Here is a 7009-nt window from a genome sequence, read left to right as displayed (position 1 = left end):
ACTTTCCTACATAGCTGTTGCTTTTCTCTTTCTTTCTCCAGAATTGATACACCTTAGAACCAAGTATATTTCTCAAAAAGAAATCTCAAAGAATATCTCTTCTCCCAGGCTCTCAAAACAACTCTGTTCACTCAGGCACCCAGTCATTATTGTTTTCCTTAATGAGGAAAGATATACAAATTTTCTAGGTTTGCAACATAGGTTACTAAACTACTAAATGAGGGGAATTCTGTAGATTTGAGATGCCTAGATCTTAGTAAAGTTTTTGATAAAGTATCTTTTGATAGTTTTTGGAAAAGATGGAAAAATAGATTTGATGATAATTCTATCAGATAAATTTGGAATTAGTTGGATTCAAAGATGCTGGTCCTGTGGAAAATATCTCTGGAGAAGCCTAATTATTCAATTAATTTCACACCCAAACTTTAATTATGTTAAAAACTTAGGAGAAGTATGTGCTTTGTGTTTTGGCATTAGAAATGAATGAAGATAGTTACAAGTGAGGTGATGAAATGAAATATATATTATTAAATTATGTTATATGTTGGATTACATATATTATACATCCATACTGCAAAGATCCTTAATTCCATTGGTTTGGGAACAGCTTTCCTTGATACAAATCAAAGTTAAGATCTGACTACATCTTTATTGTCATTCTTTATGAGTGGCCTAGGCCTGACATAGCTCCTCAGACAACAGAACCACATCCTTTCCAGTTGGCAAGGCTTTGCAAGAACTTGGTTTTAAAAGGCATAGCCAGGCGGCGCGAGGTCGCGCTGACGCGGCAGGGGCGGCGAGAGCGGAGGAGCGGAAGACCCGAGGCCCGCGGCCCGCGGCGGGCGCGGCAAGGAGCCAGGGCCTCGGGGCATGGCTCTCCCGAAGGCTCGGGAGCATGGTCTCTCCGCCCCTTCATCTCCGCACGGGGACGAGGCAGCAGACTATAATACTAAGAAGAAAAGGAAAGCTGCAGAGATTCACCAAGCCCTGAACAGTGATCCTACTGATATAGCTGCTTTTCCATGCATGGCAATTAGTGAAGGCGGGCTCCTGACGGATGATATCCGCCCTGAAGTGTGGCCAAAACTTCTCAATGTCAACATAAATGATCTTCCTCCTCCACTAGAGAAGTCTCCCCGGGAAGATAGCAAGGACTACCAGCAAGTACTACTAGATGTGAGGCGATCTTTACGGAGGTTCCCACCTGACATGCCTAATGAACAAAGAGAAGGGCTCCAGGAGGAACTGATTGACATCATTTTGTATGTTTTAGAACACAATCCCCAACTGCAACTACTACCAGGGATATCATGACATTGTGGTCACATTTCTGCTCGTTGTGGGTGAGAGACTGACAACATCACTAGTGGAGAAGCTCTCTACCCACCACCTCAGGGATTTCATGGACTCGACAATGGACAATACCAAGCATATATTAAATTACCTGATGCCCATCATAGATCAGGTGAATCCAGACCTCCATGACTTCATGCAGAGTGCTGAGGTAGGGACCATCTTTGCACTCAGCTGGCTGATTACCTGGTTTGGCCATGTCCTGTCCGACTTCAGGCATTTGGTGCGGTTGTATGACTTCTTCCTGGCTTGCCACCCACTGATGCCCATTTACTTTGCTGCTGTGATTGTGTTGCATAGAGAGGAAGAAGTCCTTGATTGTGAGTGTGACATGGCCTCTGTTCATCACCTCTTATCCCAGATCCCTCAGGACTTGCCCTATGAAACCTTGATCAGTAGAGCAGATCTTCCTTCAGTTTCCTCCATCTGAGCTTGCCAGGGAGGTAGCTCAGCAGCAAGCTGAGAGCAGCCTCTACTTTTAAAGACTTTGAACTGGCATCTGCTCAACAAAGGCCAGACATGGTATTGCGACAGCGCTTCTGAGGGTTTTTGCAGCCTGAAAATCGAACAAAAAATATCCTGACCAAACCAAGGACCAATCGCTTTGTGAAGCTGGCAGTGATGGGACTGACAGTGGCTCTGGGAGTGGCTGCTTTAGCAGTGGTGAAGAGTGCCCTTGAGTGGGCTCCTAAATTTCCACTACAGCTATTTCCCTGACAACTGGGGAGGAGGCTTCTTTTATTTTAAATTAAGCTTCTCATCCTTCCATGGGAAGATTGAGAGGAAGTCAGCATTCCTTTATTAAAAGGGTTTATGTCAAGGGTTTTCTATTCCCACCACCCCACCTACCCTGTCCATGATTTGCCTTTGCTTCAGGGGCTAATGGAAGGGTCTAAAGACACCAACGGCTTTATAGGGCCATGGTATTAAATCTCTGTATTGCTTTGGTCATTAAGCAGTGGGTTTTTTATTGGGCAGATATCTGCCATCTTCCCTTATGACAGGGAAGTTGAGTTACTTTAACTCCCTTTTGTCTTTGGAGCTCATGTGGACTGGGCTTGACTGAATTATGTGAGACCAGTAGTAAACCTGAGCCCCACTGCAAGCCCACTGTCCTTATTACTGCAGGGGCTTCTCTTGCTTCTCTTCCTTTTTATGTAAAGGAAGAAGGAACCATCACAGTAGTTGAATGATGGGAAGAAGGATGAGCAAAAGCCAGGGTGGGTCTGCAAGTATTCAATTAGAAAACAAAAAAAGTTCTTAAATATAATTGTAAGGTCCTAATAATCCATTGGCCACATAATTCTTTCTGTGTTCACTTTCTAAGGTCTCCAATCAGTGATGCTTCGACATGACCCAGTTAGCCAAGGATTTTTTTTTTTCCATGTTCCCAAAGCATTTAGTTGAGAATTAAGGGAACAGGTATGAAATAGGTCACTGGGCAAATCCTAGCTATTCCCAGACTAGGGATCCCTTGGGGACACCCTGTAAATCACAAATGAGCAATGATTATTGGCCATCTACTTCCTGTTTCCTAGCCCATTCGCCACAAAGATGGCTTATAAAAGTCAAACTGTTACTATTTTTGGAACCTATAAACTTGCTTTATGAATGTTCCTTGACAATGGAAAAAGAATTCCTCTTTAGGAAGGTGAACATGAGACCCTGAAAACTACTTGCCTTCAAGTGATTTTTCTAAGTAGGCCCAAATCAATAATTGTAAACAACCCAAACCACAGTGAAACCCAGTTCCCTTACTTTTCTCTGGTCCCTTCTTCATCCCCCCCCCCAAAAAAACACCCACTCACTACCTCTTTATCATTTCATGGGTTCAATTGTCTTTCCCCTAGACAATTTCTTATTTTGTAGGGAATATTGCTAGAATTTGGCCATTCCTTCAAGAGAATTACAGTTTCTAATGGAGCTCAGTATGATCCTGGAGGAATCAAACCCAAGCTCCTATACTTGTGGCACTAGCTGTGGGGGAAGCAAGTTTAAATCCATCAATTCCTTTAGAAAGTAGCTTTTCCAATACCCAAAATCAGGCTTAAAATAAACCTGACTTGGGCTAGAAAAAAGTGCCTTTTTGCTTCTTTAGAGAAACTGGGGTGTCAAATGCTAAATAGCCACTCAGCCGTCTTCCTTTAAATCTTTCCTGTCTTCTGCAGGGCTCTCTTTAACAGATATTTTGTTACAAGTAAAGGTATCAGATGCACTCCCCTAGGTGAATCCTGCTTTCACTCCTTTCTCACCCAGAAACCTTTGTCTAGTCTGACCCATGGAAAGCATGAGATGAGTGGTTTAATTTTTTGGCAGGAGGCTTCCCAAAGGGTAGGCAGGGTGTCAGACATTGAACTTTCACTAAGCACTTTAAAAGAAACTGAAGCAGGATGAAGGGAGGATCCTGTGAAATCCTACTCAAGGTTTAACAAGAATGGCCAAACCAGGTGATGAGAATCATCCCCAGGGGCTTCGGGGCAGTCTAGCTTTAAGTGGTTGCATTCTGTGGGGCCATCCTGACGATTTTGAAGACAAAGGAAACTCTCCTTCCCTAGTGAAGAGAGTGAAACCCTGCCAGGCTATGTCTATATAAGGGAGGAAGAGGAGTATATTAGCCTTTTGCTGCAGGGAGACTGATATCTTAACATGCTGAAGGGGTTCATTAGAAGGAACAGAAGTCAGAATCCTTAAATTGTATCAGTCCCTCCACCCAACCCAAAGCCTTCCTTGAAAGCAAAATCAACTAGCTTCTCTTTTACCCTGATGGATAAAAGAAAGGAAAGTTCACTTGCCTTGCAAGCTCCTTTATTGAGACTGAGGACATCCTTTGCCAACAAGGGGACAAAAAGCATACTCTCCTAACTTCAGGTGATTTACTTATTCTATAAAGAATATATGTGTAAATACAATTTGTACAGATCCCTATATGAAATAAATGGCCATGTGTGGTTACTAAAAATAATATTTAAAAAAAAGGCATAGCCTCCAAGAACCAGTGGATACTTCTGTGTCTTGGTCAGAGATTATAAAACTGGCCTTGTATACTTATATGCCCATGCTGATAGGTGAGCTATGGGGGAGATTAAAAACTGTCCTGAGTCTAAGTAATACCTCTGACATATACTGCCTATGTGACCCTGATGTGTTGTTTAACCTCTCAGTGCCTCAGATGATTCCCTAAGACTCTAAGTTGGATAATGATTGTCCTATCTTGGTAAAGAAAGAACTTCCTCACCAGAAGTTTCTGACACTAATAAAGTCATAGATAACATTTACAAAGGGCCAGAACTTTATAATGATACATTTATTTATAAGCATGCTTATATATATGCATATACACAATATAGACAAATATAAAAACACACACACAAACATGTTTATAAATGATGATGATGGTGAAAAATAGGGGAAAGAGCTTCTTGGAGAACACTGATGCCAATGTTCTTGTGGTGATGAAAGGTATAGACATACAGACATTGATGTTTTTGTTCTTCATCATGTTCTTTTTTTTTTTGAAGATTAAGTTTTTTTATTTTTTTTGATTCTCATTTTGTACAAATGTTTTTTTTACATTAATAAAATATTCTTGTTTACAAGTAAACAAAATACCCCTCTTCCCCCATGAATATAGATAGACTTGCTTGGGCAAAAAAAAGTAAAGGGGAGAGAAAAAAATTAAAATTAAAAAAAATAATAGTAATAATTGTAGGTATGGCCAGGTGGTGCAATGGATGAGGCACCAGCCCTGGAGCCACGAGCACCCGAGCCCATATCCAGCCTCATAAACCCAATAATCACCCAGCCATGTGACAAGCAAGCTCCCCGATCCCCACTGCCCTGCAAAAACCAAAAAGAAGGAAAAAAAAAGACCCAAAATAAAATAAAATACTAATAATAGTAGGGGTGGCTGGGTGGCAGACAGAGCATTGGCCCTTGAGCCAGGAGCACCTGGGTCCAAATCTGGCCCCAGAAACCCAAAGATCACCCTGCTATGTGACCCCAGGCAGGCCATACAACCCCACTTGCCCTGCACCCTCCCCCAAATAATAATAACAAAAAATGTGCTTGAGTCTTTGTTCCAACACCAACAAGTCTGTCATGGGTGGATCTCATTCCTTATGATAAGTCCATCACAAAAGTTACTTCCATATTTTTCCACCTTTGCCATTGCTGATCGCAACTCCCTCCTTTCTTATTTCTCCACTACCATGTACTCTATTTTCTCTCTCCTTTCACTCTGACTCTGCTGTAGGGTCATTGACTGGCTCAGCAGACAGATCCCTGGTCCTGGGGCCAAGAAGCCCTAAGCCCCCATACCACCCCTTAGGCCCAGAATCCACCTGGCCCCATGGTCCCGGACAGGCAATCCAATCCCAGCCCCTTGAAAGAAGTAAAAAAAGAAAAAAAAGAAAATGTGTTATATCTGACTGCTCTCCCCCCATGGTCCATCCTTTCTTCCATCACTCACATCCCCACCCCTTCCCCCTGCTCCCCCCTCCTTCTTACTCCAGATGTCTATACCCCATTGAGTATATATGCTGTTTCCTCTCCTAGCCACCTCTGATGAGAGCAAAGATTCCCTCATTCCCCCTTGCCTCTCCCCTTCCATATCATTGCAATAGCTCATTGTAATAAAAAAAAAATCTTATGTGAAATATCTTGGACTATTCCCCCTCTCCTTTTTCTTTCTCCCATTCCATTTCCCTTTTTTTCTATTGACTCCATTTTTACACCATATTTTATCTTCGAATGCAGCTTTCTCCTGTGCTTCAACTATAAAAAGCTCTCTCTACTTGCTCTATTAACTGAGAAGGTTCATATGAGTATTATCAGTGTCATTTTTCTATGCAGGAATACATGCAGTTCATCCTCATTAAGTCCCTCATATTTCCCCCCATCTCCTCCAATCTCCATGCTTCACCTGAGTCCTGTATCTGAAGATCAAACCTTTTGTTCAGCTCTGGCCATTACAAAAGGAACCTTTGAAATTCCCCTGGTTCATTGAAAGTCCATCTTTTTCCCTGGAAGAGGACATTCAGCCTTGCTGGGTAGTTCATTCTTGGCTGCATTCTAAGCTCTTTTGCCTTCCAGTATATTGTATTCCAAGCCCTATGAGTTTCAATGTAGTTGCTGCTAAGTCCTGTGTGATCCTGACTGCAGCTCCACGATATTTGAACTGTGTCCTTCTGGCTGCTTGTAATATTTTTCTCTTTGACTTGGGAGTTCTGGAACTTGGCTATAATGTTCCTAGGGGTTGGTTTTTTGGGATCTCTTTCTTGGGGGGATCGGTGGATTCTCTCCATTTCTATTTTGCCCTCTGCTTCTAGAATATCAGGGCAATTTTCCTGTAGTAATTCTTTGAAAAATGATGTCAAGGCTCTTTTCCTGGTCATGACTTTCAGGTATTCCAATAATTTTTAAATCATCTTTCCTAAGTCTGTTTTCCATATCAGTTGTTTTTCAATGAGATATTTCACATTTTCTTCCAATTTTGATTTTTTGATTCATTTTTTTGGTTTTGAAATATTGATTCCTGATTTCTGTTAAATTCATCAATCTCCCTGAATTCTATTCTTTGTCTGAAGGATTTGTTCACCTCAGAGAGTTTTCTTATCTCTTTTTCCATCTGGCCAGTTTTGCTTTTTAAAGCATTCTT

The 7009-nt window shown here is 41.8% G+C and overlaps 1 pseudogene; it reads left to right on the top strand.

Annotated features, from left to right (window-relative positions):
- The first annotated feature begins 870 nt into the window (after positions 1 to 870).
- Positions 871 to 2645, top strand: LOC141492043 (TBC1 domain family member 20 pseudogene; annotated as a pseudogene).
- The last annotated feature ends 4364 nt before the right edge of the window (positions 2646 to 7009 follow it).

This window comes from Macrotis lagotis, chromosome 6 (genome assembly GCF_037893015.1).
Source record: "Macrotis lagotis isolate mMagLag1 chromosome 6, bilby.v1.9.chrom.fasta, whole genome shotgun sequence".
Classification (NCBI taxonomy): Eukaryota; Metazoa; Chordata; class Mammalia; order Peramelemorphia; family Peramelidae; genus Macrotis; species Macrotis lagotis.
This window is presented reverse-complemented; position numbering and strand designations above follow the sequence as displayed.